Here is a 20,610-nt window from a genome sequence, read left to right as displayed (position 1 = left end):
CCACTGGATGTCTTATGGCTTTAAATCAAACACGGACAATGAAACTTCTTGCTGATGACCACCGACCGGCCTCCCTCAGCTGAGGCATCAATATTCTTCCATGTTAAATACCCCTTCGAGGAAGAACAGAGAGAATCAAGAGCACATAATATATTGTGCATGGGTTTTCAATGTTGATCACTAAGAATGGCTCAGTAACACCACAATGGATCAAGCTGGCTGTATCCTGAAGGATAAAGCTGCCCGAATGGGCTTGTGCCAGTCAGTGAGAGAATCAACATGAAGAAACAATGTAATTGGCCTCTTCCTCACCAATCTATCTGTCGCAGGTGCATCTGTTGATAACAATATTGGTAGCAGTGACCACCACAAAGTCCTTGTGAATAACAAGTCCGAGAAATTCGTCTCAGGTGAAGGTGCAAAACGGGCAGTATCACGGTCGATGGAATTGAATATCGCATGTAACAGGCGGTATCATGGTAAATGGAGCCGAATGTTGCATGTAATGGGTGGTTGCACAGTCAATGGAACTCAATATCATGTGTAACAGGCAGTATCATGGTCAATGGAGCTGAATGTCAATAGTAACGGGCGGTATCATGGTCAATGGAATTGAATATCACATGTAACAGGCGGTATCACGGTAAATGGAACTCAATATCGTGTGTAACGGGTTTATAAATAGGTTCAGTCAGTGGGCAAAAATTTGTCAGATGGTGTATAATGTGGGAAAATGTGAGGTTATCCACTTTTGTAGGAAGAATAAAAAAAGAGACTACAAAATGCTGAGGTACAGAGGGATCTGGGGGGCCTTGTACATGAAACACAAAAAGTTAGCATGCAGGTACAGCAAGTAATTAGGAAGGCAAATAAAATGTTGGCCTTTATTTCAAGGGGGATGGAGTATAAAAGTAGGGAAGTCTTGCTATAAACGTACAGGGCATTGGTGAGACCATACCTGGAGTGCTATGTGCAGTTTTGGTCCTATTTAAGGAGGGATATACTTGCATTGGAGACAGTTCAGAAAAACATAGAAACATAGAAAATAGGTGCAGGAGTAGGCCATTTGGCCCTTCGAGCCTACACCACAATTCAATATGATCGTGGCTGATCATGCATTTCAGAATCCTATTCCTGCTTTCTCTCCATACCCCTTGATCCCTTTAGCTGTGAGGGCCACATCTAACTCCCTTTTGAATATATCTAATGAACTCTCTGCGGTAGAGAATTCCACATGCCCACAACTTTCTGAGTGAAGAAGTTCCTCCTCATCTCGGACCTCAATGGCTTATCCCTTATCCTTAGACTGTGACTCCTGGTTCTGGACTTCCCCAACATCGGGAACATTCTTCCTGCATCTAACCTGTCCAATCCCGTCAGAATTTTATATGTTTCTATGAGATCCTCTCTCATTCTTCGAAATTCCATTGAATACAAGCCTAGTCGATCCAGTCTTTCTTCATATGTCAGTCTTGTCATCCTGGGAATCAGTCTGGTGAACCTTCCCTGCACTCCCTCAATAGCAAGAATGTCCTTCCTCAGATTAGGAGAACAAAACTGTCCACAATACTCAAGATGTGGCCTTACCAAGGCCCTGTGCAACTGTAGGAAGACCTCCCTCCTGTACGCGAATCCTCTCGCTATGAAGGCCAACATCTCATTTGCCTTCTTTACTGCCTGCTGCACCTGTATGCCTACCTTCAATGACACCCAGGTCTTGTTGCACCACCACCTTTACCAATCTGTCACCATTCAGATAATAATCAGCCCTCCTGTTTTTACCACCAAAGCGGATAACCTCACATTTGTCCACATTATACTGCATCTACCATATATTTACCCACTCACCTAACATGTCCAAGTCACCCTGCAGCCTCTTAGCGTTCTCCTCACAGCTTACACTACCACTCAGCTTAGTGTCATCTGCAAACTTGGAGATATTACATTCAATTCCTTCGTCTAAATCATTCATGTATATTGTAAACAGCTGGGGTCACAGCACTGAACCATGCGGTACCCCACTAGTCACTGCCTGCCATTCTGAAAAGGACCCGTTTATTCCTACTCTCTGCTTCCTGTCTGCCAACCAGTTCTCTATCCATCTCAGTACATTACCCCCAATACCAGGTGCTTTAATTTTGCACACTAATCTCTTATGTGGGACCTTGTCAAAAGCGCTTTGAAAATCTAAATACACCACATCCACTGCCCCGCCTTGTCCACTCTACTAGATACATCCTCAAAAAATTCTAGAAGATTTGTAATGCATGTGTTCACTCCATTGATTCCTGAGATGAAGGGGTTGTCTTATGAAGAAAGTTTAAGCAGTCTGGGCCTATACACATTGCAATGTTTAAGATTCTGAGGGGGCTAGAAAGGGCAGAGAGGATGTTTTCCCTTGTGGTGGAATCTAGAATTGGGGGCAAAATTTCAGAATAAGGGGTCGCCCATTTAAAACGGAGATGAGGAGGAATGTCTCCTCTTAGAGGGTTGTGAATCTTTGGAATTCTATACCCCAGAGATCTGTTGACGCTGGGTCATTGAATATATTTAAGGGAGAGAAAGACAGGTTTTTGAATGATAGGGAAGTCAAGGGTAATGGGGTGCGGGCAGGAAAGTGGAGTTGAGGCCAAGATCTTATTGAATGGTGGAGCAGGCTCGAGGAGCCAAATGTCCTACTCCTGCTCCTATTTCTTATGTTCTTATGTTCTTATCTCATATGCCTTCTTAACCACTTTATCTATCTACCCTGCTACATTTAGGGATCTGTGGACATGCACTCCAATGTCCCCCTATTCCTCTACACTTCTCAGTATCCCATCATTTATTGAGTATTTCCTTGCCTTTTTAGCCCTCCCCAAATTCATTACCTCACGCTTCTCCAAATTTAATTGCATTTGCCACTGTTCTGTTCACATGACCAGTTAATTGATATCTTCCTGCAGTCTACAGCTTTCTTACATAAGAACATAAGAAATAGGAGCAGGAGTAGGCCATACGGCCCCTCGAGCCTGCTCCGCCATTTAATACAATCTTGGCTGATCCAATCATGGACTCAGGTCCACTTTCCTGCCTGCTCCCCATAACCCCTTATTCCTTTATCAGTTAAGAAACTGTCTATCTCTGTCTTAAATTTATTCAATGTCCCAGCTTCCACAGCTCTCTGAGGCAGCAAATTCCACAGATCCGCAACCCTCCGAGAAAAGAAATTTCTCCTCATCTCAGTTTTAAATGGGCAGCCCCTTATTCGAAGATTATGACTCCTAGTTCTAGTCTCCCCCATCAGTGGAAACATTCCCTCTGCATCCAACTTGTCAAGCCCCCTCATAATCTTATACATTTTGATAAGATCACATCTCAATCTTCTGAATTCCAAAGAGTAGCGGTCCAACCTACTCAACCTTTCCTTATAAGTCAATCCCCTCCTCTCCGGAATCAACCTTAGTGAACCTTCTCTGAACTGCCTCCAAAGCAAGTATATATTTTTGTAAGTATGGAAACCAAAACTGTATGCAGTATTCCAGGTATACCCTGTATAACTGTAGCAAGACTTCCCTGATTTTATACTCCATCCCCTTTGCAATAAAGGCCAAGATTCTATTAGCCTTCCTGATCATTTGCTGTACCTGCATACAAAACTTTTGTGTTTCATGCACAAGTACCCCCAAGTCCCGCTGTACTGCTGCACTTTGCAGTCTTTCTCCATTTAAATAATAACTTGCTCTTTGATTTTTTTCTGCCAAAGTGCATGACCTCACACTTTCCAACATTATACTCCATCTGCCAAACTTTTGCCCACACACTTAGCCTGTCTTTGTCCTTTTGCAGAGTTTTTGTGTCCTCCTCACACATTGTATCATCAGCAAACTTGGCTACATTACACTCGGTCCCTTCTTCCAAGTTGTTATTATTGATTTTGAATAGTTGGGGTCCAAGCACTGATTCTTGCGGTATCCCATTAGTTACTGGTTGCCAACCCGAGAATGAACCATTTATCCCAAGTCTCTGTTTTCTGTTCTTTAGCCAATCCTCTACTCATGCTAATATATTACTCCCAATCCCATGAACTTCTATCTTGTGCAGTAACCTTTTATTTGGCACCTTGTCAAATGCCTTCTGGAAGTCCAAATATACCACATCCACTGGTTCCCCTTTATCTACCCTCTTAGTGCAATAAACGTACGGCAGTTATCATGGGTGACTTTAATCTATATATAGATTGGGCTCATCAAACTGGTAGCAATACGGTGGAGTAGGATTTCCTGGAGTGGATAAGGGATGGTTTTCTCGACCAATATGTTGAGAAACCAATTGAGAGCTGGCTATCCTAGACTGGGTGTTGCGTAATGAGAGAGGATTAATTAGCAATCTTGTTGTGCGAGGTCCCTTTGGAAAGAATAACCATAGTATGGTAGAATTTTTCATTAAGATGGAGAGTGACACAGTTAATACAGAGACTAGAGTCCTGAACTTAACGAAAGGTAACTTCAATGGTATAAGATGTGAATTGGCTAGGATAGACTGGCGAATGATACTTAAAGGGTTGACGGTGGATAGGCAATGGCAGACATTTAAAGATCACATGGATGAACTTCAACAATTATACATCCGTGTCTGGCATAATAATAAAATGGGGAGGGTGGCTCAACCGTGGCTTACAAGGGAAATTAGGCATAATGTTAAATCCAAGGAAAAGACAAATAAAAAATTGGCCAAAAAAAGCAGCAAATCTGAGGACTGGGAGAAATATAGAATACAGCAGAGGACAAATGGTTTAATTAGGAGGGGGAAAATACAATATGAGAATAAGCTTGCAGGGAACATAAAAAGTGACTGCAAAAGCTTCTACAGATATGTGAAGAAAAAAAGATTAATGAAGACCAATGTAGGTCCCTTACAGTCAGAATCAGGTGAAATCATAATGGGGAACAAAGAAATGACAGACCAACTGAACAAATACTTTGGTTCTGTCTTCACTAAGGAAGACACAAATAACCTTCCAGAAATACTAGGGGACCGAGGGTCGAGTGAGAAGGAGGAACTAAAGGAAATCCTTATTATTCAGCAAATTGTGTCAGGGAAATTGATGGGATTGAAGGCCGATAAATCCCCAGGGCCTGATAGTCTGCATCCCAGAGTAATTAAGGAAGTGGACCTCGAAATAGTGGATGCATTGTTGGTCATTTTCCAACATTCTTTCGACTCTGGATCAGTACCTATGGACTGGAGGGTAGCTAATGTAAACCCACTTTTTAAAAAAGGAGGGAGAGAGAAAACAGAGAATTATAGACCGGTCAGCCTGACATCGGTGGTGGGGAAAATGTTGGAATCAATTATTCAAGATGTAATAGCAGCGCATTTGGAAAGCAGTGACAGGATGGGTCCAAGTCAGCATGGATTTCTGAAAGAGAAATCATGCTTCACAAATCTTCTAGAATTTTTTGAGGATGTAACTAGTAGAGTGGGCAAAAGGGTACCAGTGGATGTGGTGTATTTAGACTTTCAAACGGCTTTTGACAAGGTCCCACATAAAAGATTAGTGTGCAAAATTAAAGCACATGGTATTGCGGGTAATGTACTGAAGTGGATAGAGAACTGGTAGGCAGACAGGAAGCAGAGAGTAGGAATTAACGGGTCCATTTCAGAATTGCAGGCAGTGACTAGTGGGGTATCACAAGGTTCAGTGCTGGGACCCCGGCTATTTACAATATACATTAATGATTTAGACAAAGGAATCGAAACTAATATCTCCAAGTTTGCAGATGACACTAAGCTGGGTGGCAGTGTGAGCTGTGAGAAGGATGCTAAGAGGCTGCAGGGTGACTTGGACATGTTAGGTGATTGAGCAAATACATGGCAGATGCAGTATAATGTTGATAAATGTGAGGTTATCCACTTTGGTGATAAAAACAGGAGGGCTGATTATTATCTGAATGGCTTCAGATTGGTAAAAGGGGAGGTGCAACGAGACCTGGGTGTCATGGTACATCAGTCATTGAAGGTTGGCATGCAAGTGCAGCAGGCAATAAAGAAAGCAAATGGCATGTTGGCCTTCATAGCGAGAGGATTCGTTTATATGAAGAGGGAGGTCTTCTTACAGTTGCACAGGGCCTTGGTAAGGCCACACCTTAAATATTATGTACAGTTTTGGTCTCTTAATCTGAGGAAGGACATTCTTGCTATTGAGGGAGTGCAGTGATGGTTCACCAGACTGATTCCAGGATGACAGGACTGACATATAAAGAAAGATTGGATCGACTAGTCTTGTATTCAATGGAATTTCGAAGAATGAGAGGGGATCTCATAGAAACATATAAAATTCTGATGGGATTGGACAGGTTAGATGCAGGAAGAATGTTACCGATGTTGGGGAAGTCCAGAACCAAGGGCCACAGTCTAAGGATAAGGGGTAAGCCATTTAAGACCGAGATGAGGAGGAACTTCTTCACTCAGAGAGTTGTGGGCATGTGGAATTCTCTACAGCAGAGAGATGTTGGGGCCAGTTCATGAGATACATTCAAAAGGGAGTTAGATGTGGCCCTCACAGCTAAAGGGATCAAGGGGTATGGAGAGAATGCAGGAATAGGGTATTGAAATGCATGATCAGCCATGATCATATTGAATTGTGGTGCAGGCTCGAAGGGCCGAATGGCCTACTCCTGCACCTATTTTCTATGTTTCTATGTTACATCCTCAAAGTTCATCTTCACTATCAATCACACATACAATTTTTGTATCTTCTGAAAACTTCTTAATCATGCCCCCTACATTGAAGTCTAAGTTATTGATATATACCATAAAAAGCAAAGGACCCCTGAGCCCTACAGAACCCCACTGGTAAGTCACAAAATACCTTTGACTATTCCCCTTTGCTTCCTGCCACTGAGCCAATTTTGGATTCAACTTGACTCTTTCCCTTGGATCCTGTGGACTTTAATTTTTCTGGCCAGTTTGCCATGTGGGACCTTGTTAAAAGCCCTGCTCACATCCATGTAGACTACATCAAATACACTACCTTCATCGACCCTCCTTGTTACCTCCTCATAAAATTCAATCAATTTAGTCATATACAACCTTCCCTCAGAAAATCCATATTGACTGTCCTTAATTAATCCATGCCTTTCGAAATGACAATTAATATTGTCCCTCAGAATTTTTTCCACCACTGAGGTTTGACTCACTGGCACAGTCTATACCATTCTGCCCTTTTAAACAACAATACAATGTTAGCAGTCCTCCAGTCCTCCAGCACTACACCTATTGTCAGATGGGATTGGACAATGATGAGCAGATCCTCTGCTATTTCCTCCCTTGCTTCTCTTAACAGCCTGGGATATATTTCATTCGGTCATGGTGATTTATCTACTTTCAAAGATGCTAACCCTTTAATAATTCCTCTCTCACTATGTTGAGCCCATCTAATATTTCACATTCCTTCTCCTTAACTACAATATCTGCATTGTTCTTCTCTTTTGTGAAGACATGCAAAGTATTCATGAAGAACCATACCCATGCCTTCCGCCTGCACACGCATTTTAGTCTCTAATAGGCCCTACTCTTTCTTTAGTTATCATCTTGCTCTTTATGTATTTACAAAATATCTTTGTGTTCTCCTTGATTTTATTGCCAATATTTTTTCATGCCTTTGTTTCCAAATTTCCTTTTTAATTTCACCCCTGCACTTTCTACATTCGTCCAGGCTTTCTGCAGTATTAAGCTCTTGGTATCAAACATAAGCTTCCCTTTTCTGCCTTATCCAACCCTATATACTGCTTGACATCCAGTGGACTCTAGATTTGGGAGTCCCACCCTTTTTCTGGAGCCAGATCTCATTACAGCCTTGGTCCAAACTTGGACAAAAGAGCTGAATTCCAGAGGTGAGGTGAGAGCAACTGCCCTTGACATCAAGGCAGCATTTCACCGAGTGTGGCATCAAGGAGCCCGAGCAAAACTGAAGTTAATGGGAATCAGGGGGAAAACTCTCCACTGGCTGGAGTCATACACATCACAAATGAAGATGGTTGTGGTGGTTTGAGGTCAATCATCACAGCCCCAGGACTGCAGGAGTTCCTCCGGGCAGCATCCTAGGCCCAACCATCTTCCGCTGCTTCATCAATGACCCTCCCTCCATCATAAGGTCAGAAGTGGGGACGTTCGCTGATAACTGCATGGTGTTCAGTGCCATTTGCAACTCCTCAGATAATGGAGCAGTCCATGCCCGTATGCAGCAAGACCCGGACGGACGACATTGAGGCTTGGGCTGATAAGTGGCAAGTAACAGTCACACCACACAAGTGCCAGGCAATGACTATCTCCAACAAGCGAGAGTCTAACCATCGCCCCATGACATTCAACAGCATTACCATCGCCGAATCCCCCACCATCAATAACCTGGGGGTCACCATTAACCAGAAACTTAACTGCACCAGCCACAGAAATACTGTGGCAACTAGAGCAGGTCAGAGGTTGGGTATTCTGCGGCGAGCGTCTCACCTCCTGACTCCCCAAAGCCTTTCCACCATCTACATGGCACAAGTCAGGTGTGTGATGAAATACTCCCCACTTACATCAATGAGTGCAGTTCCAACAACACTCAAGAAGCTCAAAACCATCCAGGACAAAGGAACCCGCTTGATTGGCACCCCATCCACCACCTTAAACATTCACTCTCTCTATCACCGACGCACCGTGGCTGCAATGTGTACCATCTACAACATGCACTGCAGCAAATTGCCAAGGCTTCTTCGGCAGCACCTCCCAAACCTGCAACATCGACCACCTAGAAGGGCAAGGACAGCAGGTGCATGGGATCACCACCACCTCCACATTCACCTCAAAGTCACACACCATCCTGACTTGGAAGTATATCACTATTCCTTCATCGTCACTGGGTCAAAATCCTGGTACTCCCTCCCGAACAGCACTTTGGGAGTACCTTCACTACACGGACTGCAACGGTTCAAGAAGGCGACTCACCACCATCCTATCAAGAGCAGTTAAGGATGAGCAATAAATGCTGGCCTTGCCAGCGACATTCACATCCCGTGAATGAATAAAAAAAAACATTTGCTCTGAACCCTCACTATCTCATCCTTGAATGCCTCCCACAGCTCTGACAATGATTCACCTTTAAATAGCTGTTTCCAGGAGTCAAACCGCATCTCAGCATAGTAAAATTGGCCTTTCCCCAATTGAGAACCTTTACTCCTGTTCTATCTCTGCTCTTTTCCATAACTACACTAAATTATTATCACTAACGCCAAAATATTCTCCCATTGATAACCTTCCCACCTGCCCACCTTCATTCCCTAAAACTAATACTGGCTAAAATGTTCTCCTTAAATGCATTATAAAAATTCTGCACCCTTTATGCCTTTTCCGCTAATGCTATCCCAGTTAACATTAGGGTAGTTGAAATTCCCTACTATTACTGCCCTATTGTTTTTGCTCATCTCAGAAATTTGCCTCCATATTTGCTCTTGTATCTCCCTCTGACTATTTTGATGTCTATAATATACTCCCAGCAGTGTGATTGCCCCTTTTTTTGCTTCAGTTCAACCCGTATGGCCTCATTTGATGATCCCTCGAACACATCATCCCTCCTCACAGCTGCAATAGTTTCTTTAACCAATATGGCGGTTCCCCAGCCTCCCCTTCGTTTTTAATCTCCCTTTCTATCTCGTCTGAAAACCCTGTAACCACGAATGTTGAGCTGCCATTCCTGCCCTTCTTTCAGCCAAGTTTCAGTAAAAGCTACGATATCATACTTCCACGTGTTTATCTGCACACTCAGCTCATTGCCTTTTTTACTAAACTCCTTGCATTGAAGTACATGCCATGAAGCACTGCAAATCTCCTTTGTTGTCTATTTTCTAGAATTTGTTACCTCTGTCTTCCACACTCACGAATTTTCTGCCTTCCATTTCCAACTTTGCTTCTCTCTCTTCTGAATCTACTCTCAGGTTCCCATCCCCCTGCCAAGCTGGTTTGAACCCTCCCTAACAGCAGTAGCAATGTCCCCCATCCCCCGGGATGATATTTGTCACGGCCCTGTTGAGGTCCAACCTGTCCGGCTTGTACACATCCCACCTCCCCCAGGCCCAGTTCCAATGCCTCAGGCATCTAAAGCCCTCCCTTCTGCACCATCTCTCCAGCCACACGTTCTACTGCTCTATCCTCCTATCCTGTACTTACTAGTGTGTGCCACCAAGAATAACCCAGAGATTGCTAACTTTGAGGTCCTGTTTATTAATCTCTTTCCTAGCTCCCTAAAATCTGCCTGCAGGACCTCATCCTTCTTTCTACCAATTTCATTGGTACTGATATGGACCACGAACTCTCACTGTTCACCCTCCCCCCTCAGAATGCCCTGCAGCTGCTCAGTGACATCCTTGACCGTGGCCCCAGGGAGGCAACAAACCATCCCGGAGTCACATCTGTGGCCGCAGAAACACTTGTCTGTTCCAATAAATATTGAAGCCCCGTCACTAATGCGTTCCAGACCTTCCTCCTCCCCCCATGTACAGCTGAACCATTCATGGTGCCATGGATTTGCTTCTAGCTGTTCTCCCAAGAGGAACCATCAGCCTCACCAGTATTTAGAACTGAATATCGCTTAGAAGGCAAGATGCACTCAAAGGACTCCTGCACTACCTGTCTGGTCCTCCTTGTCTGTCTGGTGGTCACCCATTCCCTTTTTGTCTGAAAACTCGTAAGCTGCAGGGAATCCACCTCCTGCAATGTGCTATCCATGTAGTTCTCATCCTCGCGGATGCACTACCTCATGCCAGCCGCTGCTCAAACTCCGAAACCAGAACTGAAGCTTCTCCAGTTGGCAGCACTTCCTGCAGTTGTCCCAAACATGAGAAGCATCCTGGACTCCCCACGTGGGGCAGGATGTGCATTCGATGGGACTGAGGTTCCGTGACATACCTCAATGCAACTAGTTCTAATAATTTAACCATCTTCGCCCCGTATCATTCTATTGAATCTGTGCTGCAGCCCCTCCAAGGCCAAAATATCCTTCCTGAGATGTGATGCCCAGAACTGGATGCAGTTTTCTAAATGTGGTCCGGCCAGAGCACTGTACTGCTGGAATGTAACTCACACCCCTATTTATTCCAGCCTCTTCGAGATAAGATCCAAAATTCCTTTTGCCTTTTAAATTATTTTTTAGTATTGAGTTACTAAGTCTGCCAAAGCGATTCACTTGCTTCTGAAATTCCATCAACAGTCATGACATTTCTTGCAGGTGCTTTGACCCCATTTGGACCCCACTTATTTATCCTCTGAAGGGGATAGCAATTAATTGTTCGATGTCTGATAGTCATGGGACCATAGTGTGAACTAACATGACACGACTGCGCACTCTCCAACCATAAACCTGCATCTTCCCCTGCTTCATATCTTTCTTCAGTTATTCAGCAGGTGAGTGCAAAAGACAAGGCTGAATCATTTGCAACCAGCTTCAGCCAGAAGTGCCAGATGAATGATCCACCTCACCCTCTTCTTGAGGTTCCCACCATCAGAGAAGTCAGTCTTCAGCCAATTTGATTCACTCCGCGTGACATTACGAAACATCTGAGCACATTGTATACAGCAAAGGCTCTGGGCACCGACAACATCCCAGGTGCAGCACTGTAGACTTGTGCTCCAGAACTAGCCGTGCCTCTAGCCAAAATGTTCCGGTACAGCTACAACACTGGCTTCTACCCAACAAAGTGGAAAATTACCCAGGTACGTCTTATCCACAAAAAGCAGACAAATCCAATCCGGCCAATTACCATCTCATCCGCCTACTCTCAATCATTATCAGCAAAGTGATGAAAGGTGTCGTCAGCAGTACTATCAAGCCACACTTGCTCCCCACTAACCTGCTCACCGATGCTCAATTTGGGTTGCGCAAGGACCACTCGGCTCCACACCTCATTACAGCCTTGGACAAAACATGGATAAAGGAGCTGAATTGCAGACATGAGGTGAGTGCCCTTATCGTCAAGGCAGCATTTGACCGGTTGTGGTATCACGGAGCCCTCATAAAATTGAAGTCAATGGGAATCAGGGAGAATCCTGTCCACTGGCTGGACTCATATCTAGCACAAAGGAAGATTGTTGTCGTTATTGGAGCTCAATCATCTCAGCCCCAGGACATCATGGCAGGAGTTCATCGGCGCAGTGTCCTCAGCCCAACCATCTTCAGCTGGTTCATCAATTACCTTTCCTCCATCATAAGGACAGAAGTGGGAATGTTCACTGATGATTGCACAGTGATCAGTTCCATTCGCAACTCTTCAGATAATGAAGCAGTTCATGCCCGCATGCAGCAAGGCCTGGACAATATTCAGGTATGGGCTGATAAGAGGCAAGTAAGATTCATGCCACACAAGTTCCAAGCAATGATTATCTCCAAGAAGAGAGAGTCTAACCACCTGCCCTTGACATCCAATTCCATTAGCATTTTGAAGCCCCCATCAACAACATCCTGGGGGTCGCCTGTGGTCTCTTAATTTGCAGAGCAAAGATCGAATGGTTCGAGACTGACACCAATATGGTTTATAATGGCTATTTTATTGTCAACAAGTAAAAGATCGATACATGTGAGTATTTAAGTGGTCGTTAACAGAGTAGGGCAAGGATTGATTTTACCTGCTCCTATCCAGGGTAAGGCCCAACATCCCTTCGCCAGTTGCCTGTCAAGCTGTGCCTTCTTCTGTTGCCTTGACTCCACACTCCTTCGGCCTGACTCCAGTTCTGACCTGACAACTTGAACTGCAGACTGGCTTCTGCTTTTAAACCCCAAGGAACAAGAAAGCTGCAGACTGCATTCTTGTCCTTTGCAGAGTAAATTGCATCCATCAATACCTCCATACCATTTCCTGAACCATCACAGTTGTCGTTAGCATCTCTGTCTAACAGTTAATGGCAATCCTGTTTGCTGACTATTGCTCAACTTAGCTGTCATTTTGTACTTCAAAGGAAAGTAAATCACATTGAAACCATCTCAGATTATGAATGTGATTTTTCAGATAGTCTGTGTGTTAGTTTCTGCGTCTCCATTCCTCTGGCCAATCTGAAATTAACATCTCACCTGGGATGCCTTCCACACAATCTGGGATGTTGCCGGATCGTCTGCTTGTTCCAGCTTCCCCATTGTCCAGACCGATCTCCAATATTAGTCTCTCCTATTCGGGACAATGACACCATGATCTGATCAGCTTCTGACCTGCATTAGCAGCCTGTGGTTTTAAACAATATCACTTTGTGACTTGCAATGCAGGAAGAAGAATGTTTCCAAGCAAAGGATGTTCATTTTGCTTCTATGTCCAACATTCTTACCAGAAACCTAACTGGACCAGCCACATAAATACTGTGGCTACAGGAGCAGGTTAGAGGCTGGTTATTCTCCAGCGGGTGACTCATCTCCTGACTCCCCAAAGCCTTTCCCAAATCTATAAGGCCACTATCGCTAGTGGAATTTCGAGAATATCTGCCATAAGAGCATAAGAATTAGGAGCCAGAGTAGGCCACACAACCCCTCGAGCCTGCTCTGTCACTCAGTAAGATCATGGCTGATCATCGTACTCAATTCCACTTTCCCACCTAATCTCCATATCCCTTGATTCCCCGAGAGCCCAAAAATCTATCGGTCTCATTCTTGAATATACTCAAAGGCACAGCACCAACAGCCCTCTGAGGCAGAGAACTCTGAAGATTCACAACCCTCTGAGTGAAGAAATTCCTCTCATCTCGGTCTTAAATGATCTACCCCTTATCCTGAGACTATGCCCCCTAATTCTAGGCACTCCGTTCAGGAGAAACAACCTCTCAGCATCTACCCTGTAATCCCCTTCAGAATCTTGTATGCTTCAATGAGATCACCTCTCATTCTTCTAAACTCCAGAGAGTATCGGCCTATTGTACACAATCTCTCATGGTAAGACATCCCTCTCATCCCAGGAATCAATCTAGTGAACCTTTGTTGCATTGCCTCCAAGGCAATTATATCCTTCCTTTGATAAGGTGACCAAAACTGTGCACAGTACTCCAGGTGTGGTCTCACCAAGGCCCTGTACAATTGTAGCAAGACATCCCCACTCTTATACTCCAACCCCCTTGCAATAAAGACCAACATGCCATTTGCTTTCCTTATTTCTTGCTCTACCTGCACGCTAGCTTTCTGTGTTTCGTGCACGAGAATATCCAAATCGCCATGGACACCAACAGTTCAAAGTTTCGCACCATTTTAAAGATATTCTGTTTTTCTATTCTTCCTATCAAAGTGAATAACCTCACATTTCCCCACATTATACTCCATCGGCCATGTTACTGCCCACTCACTTAGTCTATCTCTCTCCCTTTGCAGACCCTTTGGGGGAGAAATTCAGTCACGCCTCTGTTGCGGCATTAATCCAGGCGGAGCGGTACTTTTAGTGCCTTGAAAAAGTTTGCGCCTTCCGAATCGGAAATTCTTCAGAATCGGTCGAAGAGCTGACGGAGGCACTAAATCAGCCATTGTACACCAGAGCTGGGGCGGGGCCCGCGATAACAAAAGTTTGGTGGGTACATTTTGCGGACCCATTGCGCATGCGGGGATCTCCGAATCAGATCCCGGGAAAAGCCAACTCTTAAAGGTATGGCAAATCACTTACCCGAGAGCGAGGATGGATGCGCAGGCAGGCAGACAACAAGCGCACCATTTCTGGGCCGTGGCCCTTGAAGTGTTGCTGGAGGCCGTGGAACGGCGCCAAAATGCCCTGCTGCCTGGAGGGGGATGAAGGCCACCCCCCAGAGTGTTTAGGAGGCTGTGGAGGGAGGTCGCATGGCACGATTCTTCCCACGACAAGGTGCTGAGGACCGCAATTCAATGTCACAATAAATTCAATGACCTTACAAGGGTCGTCAGGGTAAGTACCCATTTCATTATCCTTGCAATGTCTTCATGTGAGCCTCACTGCTTCACACTGCCCACACCTTCTCTATGTGTGCCAGGTAATGCTCCTCATTGCTGTAAACACCTATCAAAGCTCAGTATTGCCTCCCCATTCATGCCCCGCCCATCCAAGCATCTCTCATCTTTTAGCTCCCGGCTCAGCCTGAGGACAGTAACAACACCTTTTAACTCTCCATATGCGATCACAGGCCTTTAGCCTCATACTTACTCATAGCTCCTTGTGCCTAGACCCCACCTTTTACACATCCACTGTGAGCTGCCATGCAGGCTGAGATGCAGACATTCACACCTTGTGACATCAGTAGCGAGTCACTTACTACAGACAGACGTTGCATACCAGTCGGTATAGACCCACAGACAACATCTTGTTTTGCTCAATGCAGGCCAAGCTCGCCCACAACAGGCGAGAGAAGGAGCAGACGGGAGGAGGGGAGCCAGACCTCCAGGACCGCACCGCCATCGAGGAGCCCTCATGGGCCCATCAGTTGGTACAGTAGCAGCCGGACAGGCCGAGCCCCCACAGGACACTGACGGTTTGTCAATGAGATGTCCGTTTTCTGTGACAGCCCTGAACCTTGATCCCACACACCTTAAACATTTATCTCCAAAATAACAATGCCCCCTCTTTCTTGCCTACCTGCCCCCTCCCCAACTGCTCCCCACATTTGTGTTGCTTTGTGCTTACAGATGATGAACCAAAGGAGCCACAGCCTCCCATCAGCCAGTGTCCACATACGAGGGGAGGATGAGGAAGATGTCGAGACGTCTGTGGCGACCGACCAGGACCCGACCCCAGTGCCCACGAGTGGGGACACCAGCTCGGTGGAGGACAACACCAACTTCCGGGGCTTTACGGATGCTGACGCTCCTGGACCCAGTGGCCTGCAGCAATGCGCAGCACGAGGGGAAGCTCAGGGCCGGCTCTCCAGAGGGTAAGTCGGCCCAGGAGTCCTGCTCACTGTCAGGCAGAAGAGGATCTGGGATTGGGAGGCTCCGTCCAGGGAGTCTTCGCAGGTACACCGTGAGATTATGGGTGCATTGGGGCGTGTGCCACGGAGTGTGGATGCACTTACTGTGAGTATGGCGATGGCTGCCTCTAGCATGGTCCCTGCTGCTCAGCAATCCACTGAGACCATCATTGCCCATCTAAACCGGGAAACGGCCTCAACGAGCGACACTGGGGTCCCAGAGGTGATAGCGCCTGCCATGGTTGACATGCGAGCAGCCATGACATCACAGGCCGAAGCCATGCAAGGTCTTTGTGATGTTCTGCAGACACTGGTTGCTGGCCTGCAATCTCAGACTGCAGCAGTTGAAGCGCAGACTGCATCGTTTCAGGCGCTCCCTGTGTTCCTTCAGTCTCAGAGTGCTGCCATACAAGCAATGTCTGCCGCTGTCCTCTCGGTCTTCTCCACAGTCGGATGGGGAACAGATGGTGCTGCAGCAGCTCAGCAATCTGTGGGAGCACATATTGCTCCTGATGTTCTGGCACTGCCCCAGAGGAGTGGCAGTGTTGCACAGGAAATGGAAGGTGCTGTCCTTCCTCACAATGGCAGCATTCCGGCTCCCACCACTGCCAGTCCGCCTTTGCACCTGACACGGCCTGCACCCCAGCTATCCCACTGAGGCTGTCCATCCTGAGGTGGTGCAGTCAGCAGTCGGGCCTTCCATGCCCACAGCTGATTGAGGGCGCCCTCCCAGGCCATCTGTCCTGTGTTCCTCAGACATACAGCAGGCCTCAAGAAGCCTTGCTGCAGGCACTGAGGACCCATTGAGGAGGAGCAGTAGGTGAGGAAGGGGGTGAGGCAGAGTGGTGGGAAATGCCAACCGAAAACGCACTGATGAAAGGTGTCCCCATGGGTCCCATGTACACAAATATGTCAATTTTGTTCATCACGTGTATAATTTGAAGGGCCGGGTGCTCCATTTTGTATTGTTTGAGAGTGTGTCTTTTTTTGAGGATGTTACAGCTGTTTGTTAAATAAGTATTACTTTGACCGTCACTCTGAATACCTCTGTATTCAGGAATGGTGCTCGCAAGGCCACGTGCATGCAGTCAATTGCTCCTTGCACCCTACAGAAGCGCGCTAACCTGGCAAACTCTCATGCGTGCTCATGCTGTTTCTCCATGGTCATCGGGAAGGTAATGAAGTCCATTCAACGGATGTAGAGAGCCTGTGTGACGTCGTGGATGCAGCAATGTGCTGCGAATTGTGAGACGCTCCTGGAAAGAGCTGGAAGCATAGAAGGTAAGTGCTACCGTGACCTTCACTGTGTTGGGCAGCGCAGTCCTGGTGCCGATGTGAGGCTGCAGGTCTGCCTGCAGGAGATGCTAACAAACTCCTTTCGGAAGTGCAGCCTTCTGACACCCTGCTCCTCGGACAGGTCCAGGTGTAGGATTTTTCCCTGCAGGTTTCAAACATCAAGACTTATAAGAACACTGAGATTTTCCAATACAATAGACTTTATTTAGACTTAGAACTTCTCCTTCACAATATCAATGCCTCAATTTAATCAATTACATAAAATTATAAACAAATTTAAACTTCGCCATGTATATGGCCCTAAGTTAACTGGTTATGCACAATCTTCCTCAGCAATAACTATGCTCGACCTGGCTCACGTATAATACTGTGGGTGATCAATCCAACTGAATATACCTTCCATGTGTTCGACCGGCCATCTTCCAACACCTCCCTCTTGGTGTCCTTTTCCATGCTCAAGAGAGTGATTTCCTTTGTCCTCGTTTTTTATAGTTCACAAAAAACTGGGTGTGCATGATAGCTGGGTGTCCAGCTGTGTTTGGCCAGAGATAACGTGACCCTTTCGCTGATTAGCCAACTCGAATGTCCTTCAATGAGCCTCTTCCTGTTTAATGCCTCTTCCTGTTTGAATTCCAAACTGCCTGTTGTGTGGAATGCCCACCGCGCGAGGTTTCTTCAGTCAGGTTGTTAATAATTATTCACGTCTCATAAGCTTTGACAGGTATGACCATTGCTGCCGGTAAAGCCATAGCGGGTAAGGCCTCCTGCCCTGATGTCTAGGGGCTCTCCTCCTTCAGCCACTGACATGGCCAACAGCCCTTCTCTCTTCCGACGCCTTGCTAGAGCATGTAGAATGTGACACTGGCGAACTAGTAATGCCCCCATTAAAGTTTTAGAAACAAATTCTTCTCAAGCTGAACTATTATATCTGTCAGCCGGTGCAAACTCGGAAGCTCACCCACCGTGCTGTGTGTAAACGTTGCACTGACTGTGACCTCCGAGGGAAGCACTTCCTCATCCCTTTAAGTAACCACCAGTTAACGACTCTGCAAGCCTGCACCGGCTGTTTCTCCAGGCGTTGTTATTGGCGGGCGCTCAATGAGGCACAGGCACCGAATTTACCGACCGAGGCGCAAGTGTGCGCGTTGCACTAGGAATACATTATGATCGGAGTAATCATCAGCAGCCAGGCGCTAGCAGTCTGCACCCCTATAAAACTCTCATGATCTTTCTGTCGGGGCGCTAAAAGTTACACACCCAGTCGCTAAACTCTAACGCTCGCATTAACGCCCGCTCTGGCCACTAACTGAGGAGAAAGACAACTGAAAATCCAGTCCTTTGTGTTCTCCTCACAGCTTACATTCCCATGAAGAGAGAGGCCATCTCCATGGAGCTTCATGCATGGCTCTCAAATGAGTCCATGCAGGCCATGACTAGGGCCATGTAGATTTATGTTGTCAACTTGTCTGCTGCCTTAAACAGGATGACAGGTGCCTTATCCAGGGCCTTGCAATGTGTCACTGATCATCACCAATCTGGTCTGCAGCAGAGTGGTAGGAATGACATGTCGCTGGCCCAGGAGAGCGATTATGGTGAAATGGGAGATGGAAGTGGAAATTCCAACTCAAAGCCCACCCACTCCTCAGCTGTTGATGTCCCTCAGCCAGTACCTGACATACTGCCTCCTCTCCCAGTGGCAGAGTCTGCCCCTGTACAGGTGCAGGTGGAGCAGTCTTTGGCGGGGCCCTCAGAGGCTCCACAAACCAGTGGGCATAAGCCAAAAGCATCTCAGCAATCAGGGCAGGGTTCTGAACAGCCTGCCTCTACCTCTGTTAAAGCCACATGGGATGCTCTCCACAGAATCAATCAGGGATGGGCAATAAATGCTGGCCTTGCCAGCGACGCCCACATCCCATGAATACATTTTTTAAAAGGGAGTGGTAGGAATTGAAGAAATTGGAATTCACCAATGGTATGCACAGGGGGGATTTGACAAAATGTTATGCTGTTATGTTTCCTTTTTTTTAACGCCACTTAAAATGAGTTGATTTGCACCACTTCCATGTCTTGCCCATTATTGGTTCCTACGTTTCAACTCAACCTTTCACTTGTTTCATGCTGAATGTCATTACAATAGGGGACCCACACAGTAGATGTGCAATAGGTGGATGAGGGGTTGATGGAGTGTTTAGTGGAAAGGGATGGTGAGGGGGGAGGTGATTGTTGCTGGTTTTCATTTATTATTTGTTCCAATCGGAATAATTAACTGAACCTTCGAGCTATTAGGGCGTCCTGGGCAGCAATGTACACGGCTGATCTGGCGATGGGTGCCATGTCTTCATATTCCCCATCCTTCTCTTCACTGCTCTCCTCGTACAAAATGAATGGTGAGCCTGTAGGGCTTGAATACCTCACTTTTGAAAATCAGTACTTTCAAAAGAAATCACTTTATAACACACCCAGTATAAGGCCCAGGAAACCGAACCCTGTGATTAACCTTTTTAAAAAGTCTGTATAAATGCACGTGTAAAACACAACAGCTGTAAATACTGACTTCCTGTAATCTGTAAGGACTGTAAGGGTGGGGGGGGAAGAGAGGGGGAGAGGACAGTCTCAGTAGAGAGCAATCTAGAATGCTAAAGAGAAAAGAAAAGGAAGAAATGCAGGAAAGTGATTGTGGTAAGGATAACCAGATTATGTCAGGAAGGGACAGAGCATACAAACAAAAGAATGCACTAGCAAATAGGATCCAGGTTCGAAAAAATAGCAATAAGACAAATAGGGCTAGAGTACAAAATAATGTTAAGATGTCTAATGTTAAAAAGACAAATTTAAAAGTATTGTATCTGAATGCACGAAGCATCTGTAATAAGGTCGATGAATTAACAGCGCAAATAGATGTAAATGGATACGATATAGTTGCAATTATGGAGACATAGTTGCAGGGTGACCAGGGTTGGGAACTGAATATCCAAGGATATTTGATATTTAGGAAGGACTGGCAAAAAGGAAGAGGGGGTGGTGTGGCGTTGTTAATAAAGGATGAAATCAGAGCAATAGTGAGAAAGGATATTGGCTCAGAAAATCAAGATGTAGAATCAGTCTGGGTGGAGCTAAGGAGCACCAAGGGGCAGAAAACATTGGTGGGAGTTGTTTATAGGCCTCCAAACAGTAGTGGTAATGTTGGGGATGTCACCAAACAGGAAATTAGAGATGCATGTAGCAAGGGTACTACAGTAATCGTAGGTGACTTTAATCTACATATAGACTGGTCAAACCAAATTAGTAATAATACTGTGGAAGATGAATTCCTGGAATGTGTACAAGATGGTTTTTTAGACCAGTATGTTGAGGAGCCTACTAGGGAACAGATTGGGTATTGTTTAATGAAAAGGG

This window comes from Pristiophorus japonicus, chromosome 11, assembly GCF_044704955.1.
Source record: "Pristiophorus japonicus isolate sPriJap1 chromosome 11, sPriJap1.hap1, whole genome shotgun sequence".
NCBI lineage: Eukaryota > Metazoa > Chordata > Chondrichthyes > Pristiophoridae > Pristiophorus > Pristiophorus japonicus.
This window is presented reverse-complemented; position numbering follows the sequence as displayed.